We start from the raw sequence: 17,962 nt of genomic DNA on the forward strand, positions 1-17,962 counted from the left end.
AATAATGCTTGGAAGAAAGTTTCCAAAGTAATTTGACTTCTGTAACAGGACATCTTGTTAAAACGCCAGGGAAATATAGTGTTCAATTAAGAATAGGAGATTCAGAGTTACAACACTCGTTTTACATCTGTAAGCAAATAGATCTGGATACAAATGGTATTACAGAACAAGACTTCTCAAGAGCTTATGACACTGAAATATCTCTTACCTCGAGTATGATACGCATAGACACAGAAATCTTAAGTTTTGAAAGACTTGAACCTCCAAACATATGTCTGAAAGCTAAGACAAATGATACCTTTCCTCTGGGTAAAGCTAATAGTCAAACGCCTGACTATTAATAAGCTCTTAGGATTATTTATCCCAAGCACAGATGTTTCAGGCTGTGCTATAGGTGCAGTATTATCACAGTTAGACGAAAATGGAAAGGAACATCCTATAGCGTATCAGAGTAAACAGTTAGGAAAAGCCGAAGTAAATAATTCAGTGACAGAATAAAAATGTTTAGCTGTAGTGCATGGAATTAGAACCTTTCACTCTTATCTGTATGGTGGAAAATTTACTATCTTTACAGATCATGCACCATTAAGATGGTTAATGACGTTAAAAGACTCCTCCTCTTGGTTGGCCAGGTGGTCAGCATTACTCCAAGACTAGGACTTTAAAGTAATACATAAAACAGCCAGAAAACATTCTAATATAGAAGCTCTATGCAGAATTAAAATAGGAAGCACTGAAAACGAAGAAACCCAAGAAAAACAGTTTATTAAACAAGAGAAGTTAAACCAGAAAATGAAGACAAATTAACAGTAATTTGGGATTTAGATAATGTAATTAGTAAACAAAAGAAAGATGAGTTAATGAACAACTTACAAAATAAAGTATTACAGGGAGAAGATACAGAGTATGTGTTATATCTTATGTAAAAAAAACTGATAATTATTGATCATTACAAATAGTTGTATCACGTAGACTAAAGACGAAGGTTATAAAAACATATCATACTATACCGTTTGCAGTACATTTAGCTTTCGCAAAACATATAACAGAATAAATAGAAGTTTGTTTTGATAAATATGCGGAAGGACATCCAAGACTATTGTGATTTACGCATGGAATGTCAAAAGCGAAAGACAAGTCCATGTTTTCAAAATGCTCCCTCATAACGAATGCTAAATTTAAGCACACCATTCCAATTAGTAGCCATGGATATTTTAGGTTCATTACCTACTTCATACACAGAAAACAAATATGTGTTAGTAGTCGCAGACTACTTGACTAGATTTCCAGAAGCTATATCCTTGCCTGATCAAAAAGCAGAAACGATAGCTAAAGCATTTGTAAGTAACATATTAGCTAGACCCGGTGTACCACAGTACTTACTAGCAAACAGAGGTAGTGACTTCGTTTCTAAGTTAATAAAAGACATTTGTCAGTTGTTAGGTATTAACAAAATTGAAACAACTGCTTTTCATCCATCCGGAATGAATCAGTAGAAACATTTAATAGAACCTTGCGAAATATAGTTTCTCAGTATTGTGAGAAAGATGAGAAAACTTGGAAAGAACAAGTTTCTTTGCTACTATTAGTTTGTTGAAGTGCCAACAATGAATCTACTCGGGACTGACCATTCTTTCTTTAACATAGTAGATGAAATGTTGCCCATGCAAGAAATATTTACTTCGAAAAGATTTAATCATGTACTAGATTATGATGACAAAACTGAACTATTACAGCATATGTTGGTAATATTTGAATTAGCTAATGAGCATTTAACCAAAGCTGTTGAACGTAGGGAGAAACAAGCAAATAAAATCACAAAGTTTTATGTTTACAGGACAAGACAGTAAAGGTACTTATGTCTAACCAATGTTATGTTTACAGAACAAGACAGTAAAGGTACTTATTCTAACCAAGTGTTATGTTCAGGACAAGTAAGTAAAGTTACTTACACCTAAGCAAGTATTATGTTTACAGGATAAGAGAGTAAATTACTTGCACCTATCCAAGATTAATGTTTATAAGAGAAGACAGTAAAGTTACTTACACCTAACCAAGTGTTCTGTTTAGAGGAGGAGACAATAAAGTTATTTATACTTAACCAAGTGTCCTGTTTACACGATAAGGCAGTAAAGTTACTTATACCGAACGAAATGTTATGTTTACAGAACAAGACAGTAAGATTACTTACACCTAACCACCTGTTCTGTTTACAGGACAAAACAGTAAAATTACTTGCATCTAACCAAGATTTATGTTTACAAGACAAGACAGTAAAGTTACTTACACCTTACCAAGTGTCCTGTTTACAGGAGAAGACAGTAAAGTTACTTATACCTAACGAAGTGTTCTGTTTACAGGACAAAACAAATCAAGACTGCTTTATAGAGGTAGAAGAATTCTAGTGGAAAATAAGTATTTCCTTAAGGAATTAACTATTCTGGACTGTTCCATTAGTTGGACTGATAACTATTATTATAAAGCTCCAATCCCAAAGGAACTATTAAGTTAAGAAGATCAAAGACATGTAGATTGGTGTACCAATCCCGGAAGGAAGGCTAACACGATTTTCCTCATCTCTTAGCTACATGTATGGACGTATGTCAAACTCATGACAAGGTGTACACGAAAGGTTTAGAAATAAATAAATTACCCACTGCAGTAATAGGAGTAACGTCTCCTAATCTGGAGAACTTTGGGTGTCCAGCATGTAAGAGGGTGAGTATCAATGACCCGGTAACGTGTATTTACCCTGTGTATCCATATGAACATTGTGCAAAATGGAAAGCTACAACCTTATATAAGTGGATTGTTAATAGCGGCGAGGCAATATTTCGACATTTCAATATTTTAGACAAGAATTTCAAAGAAGACAGAAGAGGAACATATTAATATATTTGTTTTGAATTTCGCGAAAAGCTACTCGAGGGCTACCTGTACTAGCCGTCCCTAATTTAGCAGTGTGAGACTAGAGGAAAGGCAGCTAGTCATCACCACCCACCGCCAACTCTTGGGCTACTCTTTTACCAACGAATAGTGGGATTAGCCGTCACGTTATAATGCCCTACAGCTTGGTACGACGGGGATTCAAACCCACAACCCTCAAATTACGAGTCGTACACCTTAACGCACTTGGCCATGCCGGGCCTTAAGTTAACATAACATAACGCTTAGAAACACCAAGGGAGCTGTTGGTCCATCTTGGCTGTTTCATCCTCTTAGCCAAACTGAAACTATTAAAATAATTAAAGCTAGCCCTTATTGTTTATATATTTATCAAGACGTTTTCAAGCTCACTCCAATTTACTGCTTCCACAACATTCGAAAACAACTCAATCCATAGGCCAACCATCCTATTTGAAAAATAAAATTTTCTCAGCTGAAGATGGCTTCATCTTATCTAAATCTATATTTGTGTCCCCTAGTTGTATAATTCTTGCTGTTAAATATAAAAATGTTGATGCATCAACTTATCAATTCCCTTTACAATCTTAAACACTTCAATCAGATCCCTTGTAACTGAAAAGAAGACAATTTTAAGGATCTTAATCTCTCCTTTATAGCAACCCCTTCATCCCAGATACCAACTTGGTAACCCTCCTCTGAACCCTTTCCAACAATTCAATGTCTTTCGCAAGTTAAGGAGTCCGAAACTGAACATAATACTTCAAATGTGCCTTAACAATTAAAAATAAAGAAATGGTATGCTGGTGAGATTAATGTTTCGTTCGTTCATTATTTTAAAGCTAGAAATAAATTAATATACACTTACGTCTAAAAGTAAAAGTATTACTTAAATATTTCTTGGCTATAGAACAAATTTCTTGGTAATTATTGTCTATTTATTTAAGGATTTTCATGAGTTTTGATTACGTTTATTTAAGCTGTTTATTTCTTCTTTTTTAAAAGGAAAACTTGCTCTGAAAAGATCCATTTTAACTGTTCTCTTAAGATACATTTGCCTAAATTTGTAGAGAAGGTGTCGCTGTGTTTTGAGATGCGAGTATTTTTAAAATATGTCTATTGTCTGTAAATATTACATACTACCTGGAATAACCGACCCCTAGAGGGAAGTTATGTAAGTTCATGATTAGTTAGTTAGTTAGTTATTGTTTTCTTTGTAATTCCAGTTTTTTATCTGCTTACTCGACTTACTTTTACTTGTGATTGTTTTGTAAGCGGTGTTATTAGTTTAGTGTATTTTATTTTAAAACTATAACACTGGGGAACACTCATTTTGTTGCATTTAAAAAAAGACCTTTCTATAGTCAATTTGAGTGTGTTGATTTCAAATCTGAAGTCGGTTTTTGTCTGCAAGCTACAGATTTTATGCAATTTGACATTTTTATTTATTTTTTAATTTTTTGTTATTATAGGAAATTATAGGAATAGCAGGCCGAATAGCTGAGGGAATGTTCGGATACGTAATCTTATGTCGGTTTTTCTTCCCAACACCCGTTATGTTTACCATGCAGAAATAACAGTCAGTTACATGGTTGGTGGGTTCGCGCCAAATCATTGGAACACCAAAAGGCAGACCATTGCGTTTTCCTTTGGTCCAGTCTCCAAGCATTTCCTCACAATTGTGGCACACAACATGAGGAGCCCATTGCTTGTCTTGATCACCAAGATGAACTTCAAAATATGCCTTGTAGGCACGCTTGACGAACGAGGATATGTTACGTCTCTGACGATTGAGTGTGTAGCATCCACATATGTAGCAGAAGGCATCAGCCTTGTTTCTGCAATGATATCTATTTTTGGAAGCCATGTTTGATCTGAAACAAAAGAAGAATGATCAAAATATTAGAAGCTATCTATATATATGGACGTGAAAATGCTTATACATGGTTTACGCAAGTTCACATTTGTACAATTTCATTAACCTCAAATTGCATACAAACTAGAGCTTGTAGAAAAAAACTAATTTCAGATTTGAAATCAGCGCCTAAAACTCCTTCAGAATCAGTTAAAATATCCAATGAAACTCAAAGTTACTGAAAAAGTGTTCCCCAGTGTTATCGGTCACTTGTGATGGCGAGAAACCCATTTGATTTAAAAATTCACCTCAGGACGGCTGGTATTGGTATTAACACTAAGATATATTACTGGTCACGTATATAATCGATAACGTTGGACAGTAGAGACGTTTGACCTGCTTTCCTCGAGTTAGGGATCGTTTATTCTCAAATTACTGAGAATAAACAGTTATTTACACTGCTATTATAGAACTAACTTAAACATAAAAACAAAACTTCACAATTAGCAGTACCCAACTTAACATAAGCCTAATTTCATTCTAACGCAGTATTTATACCTGACGTCTGCTCGAAACGTCACACAAAATAAACTAAAAGAGTTTATTATTTATTATCATCTGTCCAAATTTTTATTCTCACGACTTGCGGGACAACAAACATTCAAGTCCCTAAACAACAAGGTTAGTTTACGACCTAACAACACTGATTTTATATTTACTTTTATACAAATATTGACTTAATAAAAATAAGATAACTTTTCAAATATTTAAACTGGTTAAATTACGTCATTATTTTTTGTCAACAGTAAATTTTCACAATGAATTGTAAGTATAAAGCATTTTTAACACCAAATGTCCTATATATTAGAGATAAATTAAAATTTATATTTTTGTCAAGTTACCAGCTGTGATTCAAGAAATGTTTATTCTTAAGCACATGAACTATTTGTATTCTGTCCACCAGGACAACCTCGGATATTTAAATCCATTTTTATCGTTACAAGCCCTCATTACTGCTAAGCAACCCAATTTACAATCTATGTTGACCTGAAGATGAACTAAGAAGGTCAAAACGTTGTTCTGTGCTTTATTTTAATTAAAGTTTTAATATCCATACCAGCCGTCTGGAGAACACATTTTTACTTCAAGTGGGTTTCTTGTCATCATGAATCTCTAATATCTTTTGTTTCGTCAATATATTTTTCACAAAAGACTCCGCCGACACACATGTAGGTCATTTGCTCTCCAATAGAACAGTAAGTCTCGACGACTTATAACGTTGAAACGTGAGTTGCGATACTGGTGGTGGGTGCAGACATATAGTTCATTTGTTGTTGTTGTTTCGCAACTTCGCTCAAAGCTACACGAGGACAATCTGCGCTAACCGTCCCTAATTAAACAGTGTAAAACTGGAGGAAAGGCAACTAATCATTACTATCCACCGCCAACTCTTGTGCTACTCTTTTACCAAAGAATAGTGGGATTGGCCGTTGAAACGTGAGTTGCGATACTGGTGGTGGGTGCAGACATATAGTTCATTTGTTGTTGTTGTTTCGCAACTTCGCTCAAAGCTACACGAGGACAATCTGCGCTAACCGTCCCTAATTAAACAGTGTAAAACTGGAGGAAAGGCAACTAATCATTACTATCCACCGCCAACTCTTGTGCTACTCTTTTACCAAAGAATAGTGGGATTGGCCGTTACATTATAACGCCTCCACGGCTGAAAGGACGAGCATGTTTGATGCGATGAGGATTCGACTCCGCGACCCTCAGATTACGAGTCGAACACCTTAACTCATCTGTCCATGCTGGGCCCAGATAGCTCATTGTGTTGCTTAGCAACAATCCTAAAAATTGGATAAGTAAATATTCCTTCTCCCGGAGATTCAGCGGTAAGCTTGAGGACTTATGACACTGAAATTCCTGGTTCAATACCTTTTATAGTTATCCCATTATATAAGCTTTGTACTGAATTACAGAAAAAATCATATTAAAGTTATTATCACGTTTGCATTAATTCTTATATCAATTACCTTTGGCTTTATAACATATTAATCTTAACTGAACTAAAATAATCATCCGATTACAAACAAAAATAAGTGAATATGAATTATGAATTAAATACTATATAGAGGGCTTTGTCCACAAAGAGATGGAGGCAAAATATCTTGATAATAGTTTTTTTTTTCAGTCCTTGTTTTACTCTAAGGTTTAACACTAATGAAAAAGAAAAGCATTATACAAGGACTGCTTTCAGTGAGTATCAAATCATTATTTTTTATTAACACGCCACAAATTAAAATTATGTTATTATTATTTCTATGTGTCCAAGTTATATACTGTGTAAAAATTAGATTGAGAGTCTTAAAATGTTAAATCGGTTTGTAGAATTTAAGAGTACCTTAACTATCGTTTTGTATGGGAAGTACTGTATAACGTCATTTCATTGTTCCGTCCTTGAATTCTGAGTATGTTTTCTAACCACTTAAGTAACATCATTCTAGGTTTACATGAATCCTTTGAACAAATTTTTGAAATTTTCTAGGCTATACAGACACTTTCAGTGTAGACTCACAATCATCCGCCACATTCGTGATGACGAGAAACGACTTTTCATCCAACTTAATCTTATCTAGTCCATGCTGATAACAACTTATAATTTGGTAATTTTACACCCTGGACTGTACTTCTAATTAACTCATGGATATTACACTAATTTCTTCCAAACTTTCTTTGGTCATACTGGTTGATTATTGGCACTAAACATCATTTCTTTAACTGGCAGCTCTTTACTTACTGCTATTGGTGTATTTGTAAATCATTTGCAGAAATGTTCTATCACACAAAACTCCAAAATATTTGCTACTTAGCAAACGTTTTATTTTAATGCCTAGTTGTGACACAGGAGATTATTGTTGCACCTCACATCAGAACTGCGAAACTACGTTTGAATAAAACTAATGTATCTAGCTACATATATATGGTTAAGACATGTTTACATTCTATTTATATGTTATTAGCTTCTGAAAATGTTGATCAGATAGCTATAATAGCAGTATAAATCGCTATGGTGCCCGCCATATTAGGTAAAACATTGATCCAAGAGTAAAAATGCTGAGTTAAAATTAGAGTCATCAGAAAGATATGTTTTGGGCACATATTTTGCCGTGATATTGCAAGCAGGAGCTGAGATGTGATAAATACATATTTTGGCTACCATCTTGAATATCTCGAAAAACTAAAGCAACTTCACACGGACATGAGAATCAATTATAAAACATCTACTAGACGCTATTCCATGTCTGACCATTCTGATACTGGACTGTTAGTTATAGTTTACATTTCATTCTCTCTAATTCCATGTCTGACCATTCTGTTGCTGTGCTGTTAGTTATGTTCACGTTTAAATCTCGCTAATTCTACATCTGACCATTCTGCTACTGAACTGTTACTTATGACCCCATTTAATTCTCGCTAATTCCATGTCTGGTCGTTCTGCTGCTAGACTGCTAGTTATATTCACATTTCATTCTTACTAATTCCATGTCTGGTCGTTCTGCTGCTAGACTGCTAGTTATATTCACATTTCATTCTTACTAATTCCATGTCTGGTCGTTCTGCTGCTAGACTGCTAGTTATATTCACATTTCATTCTTGCTAATTCCATGTCTGACCATGCTGCTGTTGGACGGTTAGTTATGTTCGCATTTAATTGTCGCTAATTCCACGTCTAACCACTCTGCTCCTAAACTGTTAATTATGTTCACATGTAATTGTCGCTAATTCCACGTCTGACCATTCTACTTCTGGACCAGTATTTATGTTCACACTTAATTCTCGTTAATTCCATGTTTGACCAATCTGATGCTAGACTGTTAAACATGTTCACATTTAATTCTTGTTAATTCTACGTCCCACCATTCTGCTTCTGGACTGTTAGTTATGTTTATGTTCACACTTAATTATCACTAATTCCATGTTTGACCAATCTGATGCTAGACTGTTAAACATGTTCACATTTAATTCTCGTTAATTCCACGTCCCACCATTCTGCTGCTGGACTCTTAGTTATGTTCGCATGTAATTCTCGCTAATTCCAGGTCTCACCATTCTGCTTCTGGACTGTTAGTTATGTTTATGTTCACACTTAATTATCACTAATTCCATGTTTAACCATTCTGCTAGTGGACTGTGAATTATGTTCACATTTAGTTTTCCAACGAATAGTGGGATTGACCATCACATATAACGCCAACATGGCTGAAACGGCGAGCATGTTTGGTGTGAAGGGGACCCGAACCCGCGATCTTAAAATTACGATTTAAGAATTACATTAAGTGATGGTCGGTAAATTTTGATATATTGACTTAAAATTTGGAGGTTGGATTTTTTTTTTCTAAATCCAGTGAAAAGACTTAGAATTTCGTCTGACGAAAAATACAGGAAGTTTGTGGTAAGAGTAGTGTAAATTTGTTATTCCAAATACCGCTATGAAGTGTGCGTAGAATGGACTTACTTTGGTTCCCATGGAAATAGGTTATCACTGTTGATTTGTAAGTACGTAAAAATGAAACGTACCTAAAGTCACTACCAGGTCAGTTAACTGACAAAATGTGTGTGTAATACCAGTGATTCGCAGTATTCTCGGGAGCTAAAGGTTCTAGTGTAGAATTGGGCAACTTATTTCTTAAAGTTGCCACAACTGTGGCTAATGAAAACAACATTGACTACACTATTAAAAAAATTGAAAGATGTTATTTTAATCAAAATAATTGCATTTCAACTAACCTTCAATGTGAAAATTGATGGGGGTTTTATCAACAAGTTTCGTGAAATTTGGCTTGATATCCATGCTCAATGAGCATCTTAGCTCTGCCTCTAAATTTACGTGAGTAAGCCAAGATCTGTATCTAGACTTTAGAAAATCTAGAGTAGAAAATGTTAACTCGCACATCCATGTGGATCCACGTGGAAAATAATTTTGAAATTGCTGTTTTTAAATTTGGAAGAGTCATTTGTCAGAAGAGTGAGCCACATCTCTCTGACAGAACATTTTTGCTTACCTTTCATGTGTTCTACTCTTTGAAGGGAAAGCATCTTGTCTTTAAATCCACACATATCCAAAGACAAAAATGATGTAACTTCCTTGATGAGATTTATTAAGTCAGATTGAAATGACTCATGCAAAAATTCAAATATCAATTTCAAACTTTTAAATTCGGAGAAATGTAATTCAAATTTTTGGAATAGATTTTTGATTCAGTTTGCTTAGACATCATCTTTAGCATCAGAGAAATAATAGTCTTTTTTTATTTTCTAGAAACTATTCAACTTTGCAAAATGTGTCAAATCATTTTTTTTGTAATTATTCTGCAAGGAGGCTTAGCTTTAATTGAAATTTATGAATAGACTGTGGTTGCTCGCTTATTATTTTACCTCTTCCCTGAAGCTTTGTTTTCAAATTATTCAAGTGAGCCATCATGTCGTACAGAAAATACAAATTAACACTCTGTCATGACAAAGTTTCAATTTCAGGGAGCTTTTCAATATTACCTTTTTTAACAAGATACTCTCTTATTCGACGAAGTAAGGAAGTAAACCGTTCCAAAACTTTTCCTCTACTTAACTATCTTACGTTTGCAAAACCAGTAAGATCATCAAAAGTACATTCATTGCTCTTCTTCAAAGATTCAACAAACTGTCAATGGATGAGAGAGCTTCCACTTGTAATATAATTCACAATTTTTGAAACAATGTTCATCAAGTTTTTCATTTCATCACTTTAAACATCTGAGCACATAAATTTTCCTGATGCAAAATGCAATGGAAAGATGGCAGCATGAACTTCGCATTATTTTCAATTAAATGCTGTTTCAAAAAAGAAACAAATCCTAATTTCACCTCCATTCATGGCGGGAGCACCATCTGTTGTGACAAAAACCAGTTTTTTTTTAAATAGATATTGAATTTTTTGATATTTCAAGAAACGTTTCAAAGATATTTTTTCCACACGTTCGATCTTGTAATCCACAAAGGCCAAGTATTTCTTCCCTCACTTGAAGATCTGAAGTTACATATTGAACCCAAAATATCAACTGTGCAGTGTCACTAACGTCTGTTGACTCATCTGGTACTAAAGACAAATACAGTCTTTTAGTTGTTCAAGCAACTGATTTTCTATATTTTTCCCTAACTCTAGCATTCTGTGGACAATTGCTTTTCGACTTAATTGCAAATTATTTACCTTTTGAAGAACATCATCTTTTAATTTTGGATCATAATTCTCCAGCAGAGTTTCAATGATAGCAATCAATATTTCTTTTACAAGTTCAGCATCAGAAAATGATTTCTTTTTTGAGCTGGAATCCAAGCTATTTTATAGCTAGCTAACGTAATTAGTTCTATCGATGATAAAAATCCTTTTATGCCTCCCTTTGTTCATGAAGTTGTGCTTTCAGACAACTAATTTTATTCATACGATTTTTGCTATGAACTGAAAATTTTACATCAAATTCGTTGCGATTTTTTTTTGAATTTCACACAAAGCTGCACGAGGGCTATCTGCGCCAGCCGTCCCTGATTTAGCAATGTAAGACTAGAGGGAAGGCAGCTAGTCATCACCACCCACCGCCAACTCTTGGGCTACTCTTTTACCAACGAATAGTGGTATTGACGATAACATTATAACGCCCCCACGATTATGAGTGCAGTTCCTTATCCACCTGGTCATGCCAGGCCGTGAAAATTGTTAAAGTGTTACTTAAGGTTGTATGCTCGTTGTTGTTACACAATATACACACTGGCTTATTATTTGCTTCACTCACTGCAAATTTCAACTCTCAACTTTCATTAAATTCTCCTTTCACGTTTTTTCAGACACACGCCATTCTCTTTTCGGCAGTAATGCCAGAATCAATTAAATTGTCTTTATTTTCTGAGTGTTCACCATCATCTGGATTCTTTCGTTTTCGAATTATCCGCTTATCCATATAATGAGATTAAAAACAAAATATATTTAAACACTTGATAATTGCACAATAAAAATATGTTTGCAAGCGCATGTAAAACAACGCACACTTGATACCAAACATCTAAACCAGACTGACGTTACAAAATGGGCGGAGTCTGTTGCAGTGATGAAGTGCGTAACATTAGCGATAACGTGAGACAGTGCAGTTGTTGATTACCAAATTTGTGATACAAATAAATGATGGAAAATGTTGATTCCTAAACTCGATCTGGCCACAATTGTGCTATCCACTGGCTACGTGCGGCTAGTGGTCATGGAGTTGCCCAATCCTGTTCTAGTCTCATGTGTTTTGTATAAAAAACAGCAGCAGAAGAATATAAGTTGACATCTGAAGTTTGTGTAATATACACCTAGGAAACTATAACTGTGACTAACGTCTGTCAATTGGAAAACTACATAATTTGACCAGAAACGTTTATAGATTTTAAACATTACAAATCGTTCAAATCCAGTGAATAACTTCTCACGTTGGTATTTCTACGAGGACATTAGACGTAGTCATTGGTAAAAATTGAACTGGCATTGGCAAAACTCTACGACAGTTGCACTTGTGAACATAAATGAGTATCAAGGTGAACTGATAAGAAACTGTCAAGCCCACTAGACCCGTAATATGAGGGTAGAAAATTCTAATCCACGTCCAACCAAACATGCTTGGCCTTTCAACCGTGGGGGCGTTACATGTGCGGTGAATTCCACTATTCGTTGAAAAGAGAGTAGCCCAAGAGTTGGCGGTGGGTGGTGGTGACTAGCTGCCTTTCCCTTTATCTTACACTATTAAATTAGAGATGGCTAGTGCAGATAGCCTGGTGTATCATTGCGCGAAATTTAAAACAAACCGAACATTCTGTGTAGAGGCCTAATATTTTTTCTACATTTTGCATTTTATTCGCCTGAGGAATTCTTTTACCAGAATTATTATCGACCATTATTTATATTAGATAAAAATATCATATTATTGCACTTGGATCACGGAAAAAATACATAATTGTGATAGTAATACTAATAATATAATATTACAGAACGCTATCAGTTTTGTGTTAATTCAGATTTTCTTCATTTCACTTGATTTTAAAGCCATTAACATTTTACGAAGTTTATTTTCTGTCGATAGAAAGTAATTTTGTGACTGGGTACAGTAATAATTACTACGGTGTGAACTGTTTTTCGAGCCACTTATTCGTTAGTCATCTGTGTTAGTCTTACGCAATTTGGAAAGTAATAAATAGACGGTTTGGTTGGTTTTTGGAATTTCGCACAAAGCTACTCGAGGGCTATCTGTGCTAGCCGTCCCTAATTTAGCAGTGTAAGACTAGAGGGAAGGCAGCTAGTCATCACCACCCACCGCCAACTCTTGGGCTACTCTTTTACCAACGAAGTGGGATTGACCGTCACATTATAACGCCCCCACGACTGGGAGGGCGAGCATGTTTTAGCGCGACGCGGGCGCGAACCCGCGTCCCTCAGATTACGAAGCGCACGCCTTAACGCGCTAGGCCATGCCGGGCCAATAAATAGACAAGAGGAAATGTAACAAGTATGACGGATTAAGTGAAATATAATAAGTAACGAAATTCGAATCTTAATTGTTATATTGCGATTCAATGCTCGATAAAATACACTAATGAGGTGTAGAGAGGAGTGATGCCGGTTTAATAACATTCAAATTAGCTTTTAGTCTTACTAATTTTAGGATAGTATTTGAATTCAGTTTTCAAACTACTTTTATAAACTTAGTCATGGTTTTAATCATGTTAATAGATTGAAAATAATATTTCTACTCATAATGATTTAATGTCGCACAAGTACTGTAATGGTGTTCTCAAAATGCTTTTTCTTTTAAATATTGCGACTGTGGTTGGGAGACATTTACTGATAAGCTTATATGATGTCTATGTATTGAGTGGCAGTTTTCAAGGGTTATTAGAATTGCAACAACCCACATTTTGTCATTGATAAATTATAATAATAATGTATAATGACCACGTGATTAACATGTTATTAGATAAGACATTAAAAACAAAAAAATAAAACACTGGCTGCAAATTCATGTTGACATTAAACTCCAATATTAATTTATTAAGTTGCTAGTTTGGAATGGAAATTTCTGTGGTTTTTCTTACAATTTTACTGTAAGTTTTTAGTATTAAATTTGTTTAATAACAAAATGATGTAAGAAGTTATTAGGGGCCCTGTTTTTATCAGCAGCTAATTCGTGTTCTAATACAGGACATATATGAGTTAATGGCTTTTGTGATAAGAATGTTTGTTAGTTTGTTAACAAGGAAACTTAATGGTGGAGGGTAAAATTTGAAAAAAAAAAAACTTGTAGTGAAATAATATGTTTAATATATACTTTTTTATTTATGTATATATTTAATATAATTGAACCCGGTAATGAACGACGGTATAAAAGATATAAAATGAATGTTTCAACTATAAGATACTGTTATTGCCTTTAGCAACAAGTGGTGTAACTGCAAAAGATGGACTTCCAATATTTATTTTCCTATAATCGTAATTTTAATTCTGGCTAATCAATATAACAAACTTAAAATAGTACAACCATCCTTTAATTGAAACAAATGATTTCTTCCTTTTCAGCAAATCTTAGGTTTGTATGGCTCTTTTGGTTTGAGCCCTACTACCCCACAGTTGCAGAGGTTTTCTTGTGCCAATGTTATATTAGATTAATGTTTTAAAATACACTAAGATTCTTTCTTTCAGAATAATTACTATTATGATAATGAACAAAGAATGATAAATATGAAAACAATTACCTTATGATTACCTCAGACTATAGGAAATCCAAAGAGTTGGGTTATAACTGGAAAGTTCATATTCAGGTGTTTATAAATCATTGTTTAAGTTACCAGTATGTTGGCATATACATTGAATAAAAATACCGTTTTACACAAGTATGTGTTAATTATTTCATTGTGTTGTGAATGGCTTGACAATTTAATTAATATATGATAGTTAAGGGTACTACAACTTTTATACTTGTCTTTTCGTGGTTTTGAAGAATGTTTCAGCATACCATAATTCCTAGTGCAGTGATTATTAAATTTCATTAAAATAAGGATTTGTCTCTAACTTTGAGCTGTATACAAATCACTAGTTAACCCCTACTTAGAATACTGTGTGCCACCTTATCTAAATCAGTATGTTGTTCTACTGGATGGTTTCAGAGAGTGAAAGGTAACCTTACTAAGACATTAAATTTTTATTTTCTCTAAACTGAAGAATTGCAAGAGGTAATTTTAATGAAGTCTATAAGATTATCTGAGGATGTATAGAATGATAGTCTCTGACTTCTTTTATTCTAAAGATGAGAGGTATAACATTTAAGATCTAGAGAAAAAAAAAAGACACTCGGGGCTCCAGTGAAGACAATTTTTATTGGTTTGTAAGTTACCATCTTAAGTAGTGGAAGGTGACAGGCTTTGAAACTTTAAGAGAGAAATCAATGTTTTGGGGAACAATAATGATTGACATTTCTCAAAGGTGAAAGTGTAAGAACAGCCTTAGAGTTTCTTTACTGCATAGTTCAAGGACAGTCATAGAGATTCTTTACTGTGTGTATGTTGATTTATAAGTCTGTAGAAGAGGTTCAGATGTTACAAGTTTCTTTGTCATGATTAGTTTTATTACTCTTTATCCAATATAAATGTGTTCAAGTTATTTCTCCCTGTAATTTATTTAAGGGACTTAAAGGAAGAAACTACACCCATCCTTCTTAAGCTTTTCCTGTCCATCCTCACAACCAACTTTTTGTTAAATGAAAAACAGTATGAGAAGTATGTAACAGAATACAATAACCTTGAATGTAATACCAGTTTTCTTGTCTTTGCATTCAGTTTTTAAAATTATAGTTGAACAGGTATTATTATCCACAGCATACGTCAGTGATTATGTTTTGTCTTTGTTCTAGAACAAAGTCATATTAGGCTATTTACTGTGTCCACCACAGAGAATCAGACCTAATATTTTAGCATTGCAAGTTTATAAACAAACTGCTGTTCCCACTGGGAGATTTATGTAATAATTACATTTCCTTAATAAACTTTAATTATCTGATACAAGTATCCACCGTGTTGGACTTTTTGTTGTTTACATAACTATTGATCGTGTATATTTAGTTTTCTTACTGTTGGTGCTGCCTTTCAGAGGTTTAGGTGGCCATCAGTTTTATCATTAACTTTCTTCACTGTCCACATGTATAAACTTCTCCCATCATTGTATTTCAAAGCTAACAATGAAGTACCTGTTATGCAACTTGTGACCCAACATTCTATTTAGATTTCTACTAAAGACGAAATGAAATTTAAAATTTTGTATTGTACAAGAAGCATTTGAACAGATAATTAGAAGACTGTAACAAAATCCATGCTGTTACTGGTGTTAGGACTTAATTCAAGTGTCTAATAAAACTTCAAAATATGGTAGCAGAGAACATTGTTCTAGAAATTAGTAACAGTGAATTGTACTAAGTTGTTCATTATTTTAAGATTAATTAGTAGATAGAATTTAATAACAAATGTATTAATCTGTTCCAGGTCTAACTGGAAAGTTTAATAAAAATATTAAATTTGTGATTATTTTCCAAATATAATTAAATTGTCTTTAATAACTGGTAAAGTAGGTAAATGTGAACATATCTTACTGTTATATGGACTTTCAACTAGAAGTAAACTCTCATTAATATTCTGTGTTATTGTCATATAGGTAAAACATACAAGCTGTACACTTGGAATAGTGTTTATGTTAGTAATGAAGAAAACGTTCTGGGCTTTGATGTCAGTAGTTTTTATATTCACATGTGGCTTATTTAAAATTCAAAAAATTCTCCAGTGTTGTCAAAGAACATTGGAGATGGCACTTCAACACCAAACAAACAAACTTCCAGAGAATTGCCAGCATCCTGACCTCGACCCATTTCATCCACAAGTGATAAAGGTAAGCAGAGAATTGTAATTAACATAATTGGCAGTTAATTGACATATGCAAGATAGATGTTTATGTATGTTTCCACATGATGTAAGTGTACCAGTGTTTTTTGTATAACTGTGGTTTGTTCTATTTGTGTGTGAATAACAATTAGTACATACGTCTTCATATGATCTTTAATTAATCAGATTTAATTGTTATTGTTCATAATCTTTTTATAATTATTAGTTTTTAATATTAATTTATATAGAGACACAATGTTTACACTTCTGTTTATTTTTCAGGCACTTGAAAGAGACACCAAAACTGGAATGTAATAATGAAGAAGATTGGCTGTTGTTGTCAAGTGGAAAAATTCTTGTAAACCAGAAAATAATTAAGAAACATGGGCATTTTAATTGTAAATTAAGATACCGTGAATGCAAGATTGACTTTGAAAACAAAAATGGAAAGGTTGTGGACTCTGTGTCTGATAATAGTGAGATAGTGCTTAGTTCAGATTTTTTTATGTTTCATGCTCAGCTAAAGGTGGAACAAAGTGGAAAAATGTGATAGCCGGAGTGTCTCATTCTGAATTAGCTGTTCAGAGACTGAGAACAATAAACCTACACAAGATTTTATAGGTTTAAATGTCCTGATATTTGGGTTGGACTCAATGTCTCATAATCATTATATAAGAAAACTTCCAAAGACATACACTTACCTGACCAGTATTTTAAAAGGTGTAGTTTTGAAGGGACACAATATTGTAGGAGATGGAACATCACAAGCATTGATTCCAATCTTAACTGGATTCACAGAACAAGAGCTACCTGAAACTCTGGAAACGATTGCCAGAAGCTCAGCATGTAAATGTCTGTCCATTTATTTGGAAGAACTTTTCTGAACTTGGATATGTCACTGCTTTTGCAGAAGATGCACCAGAAACAGGTATTTTTACTTATAGACTTAAAGGGTTTAGCGAACAACCAACAGACCATTACATGAGGTCCTTCTTCTTGGAAGCAAGTAAAGTATCACTTGAACACAAGAAATACTGTCTTGGCCACACACCTCGCCATGTGGTAGTGTTCATTACTGTATTTGTTTTCCTTTTGATAGTAGTATTTCAGTGATTTGACAACAGATAGAGTATGATATAAAGAAATATCTGTTAAACTTAGTGGCTTTCATCAAACCAACTTCATATTTTTCTATTCCTGTGTGTCCTTACTACATAA

At 34.0% G+C, this 17,962-nt stretch overlaps 2 long non-coding RNA genes across 2 annotated transcripts in view; both read left to right on the top strand.

Annotated features, from left to right (window-relative positions):
• Positions 1–17,962, top strand: part of LOC143233945 (uncharacterized) — a 68,069-nt gene that overhangs the window by 18,853 nt on the left and 31,254 nt on the right. The window lies entirely within an intron of this gene.
• LOC143235501 (uncharacterized) lies at positions 14,063–17,948 on the top strand. The gene is made up of 3 exons (XR_013019230.1): positions 14,063–14,406; positions 16,521–16,751; positions 17,027–17,948. It is a non-coding gene; the product is annotated as an uncharacterized LOC143235501 (long non-coding RNA).

The sequence above is a fragment of the Tachypleus tridentatus genome, chromosome 12, assembly GCF_004210375.1.
Source record: "Tachypleus tridentatus isolate NWPU-2018 chromosome 12, ASM421037v1, whole genome shotgun sequence".
Lineage (NCBI taxonomy): Eukaryota > Metazoa > Arthropoda > Merostomata > Xiphosura > Limulidae > Tachypleus > Tachypleus tridentatus.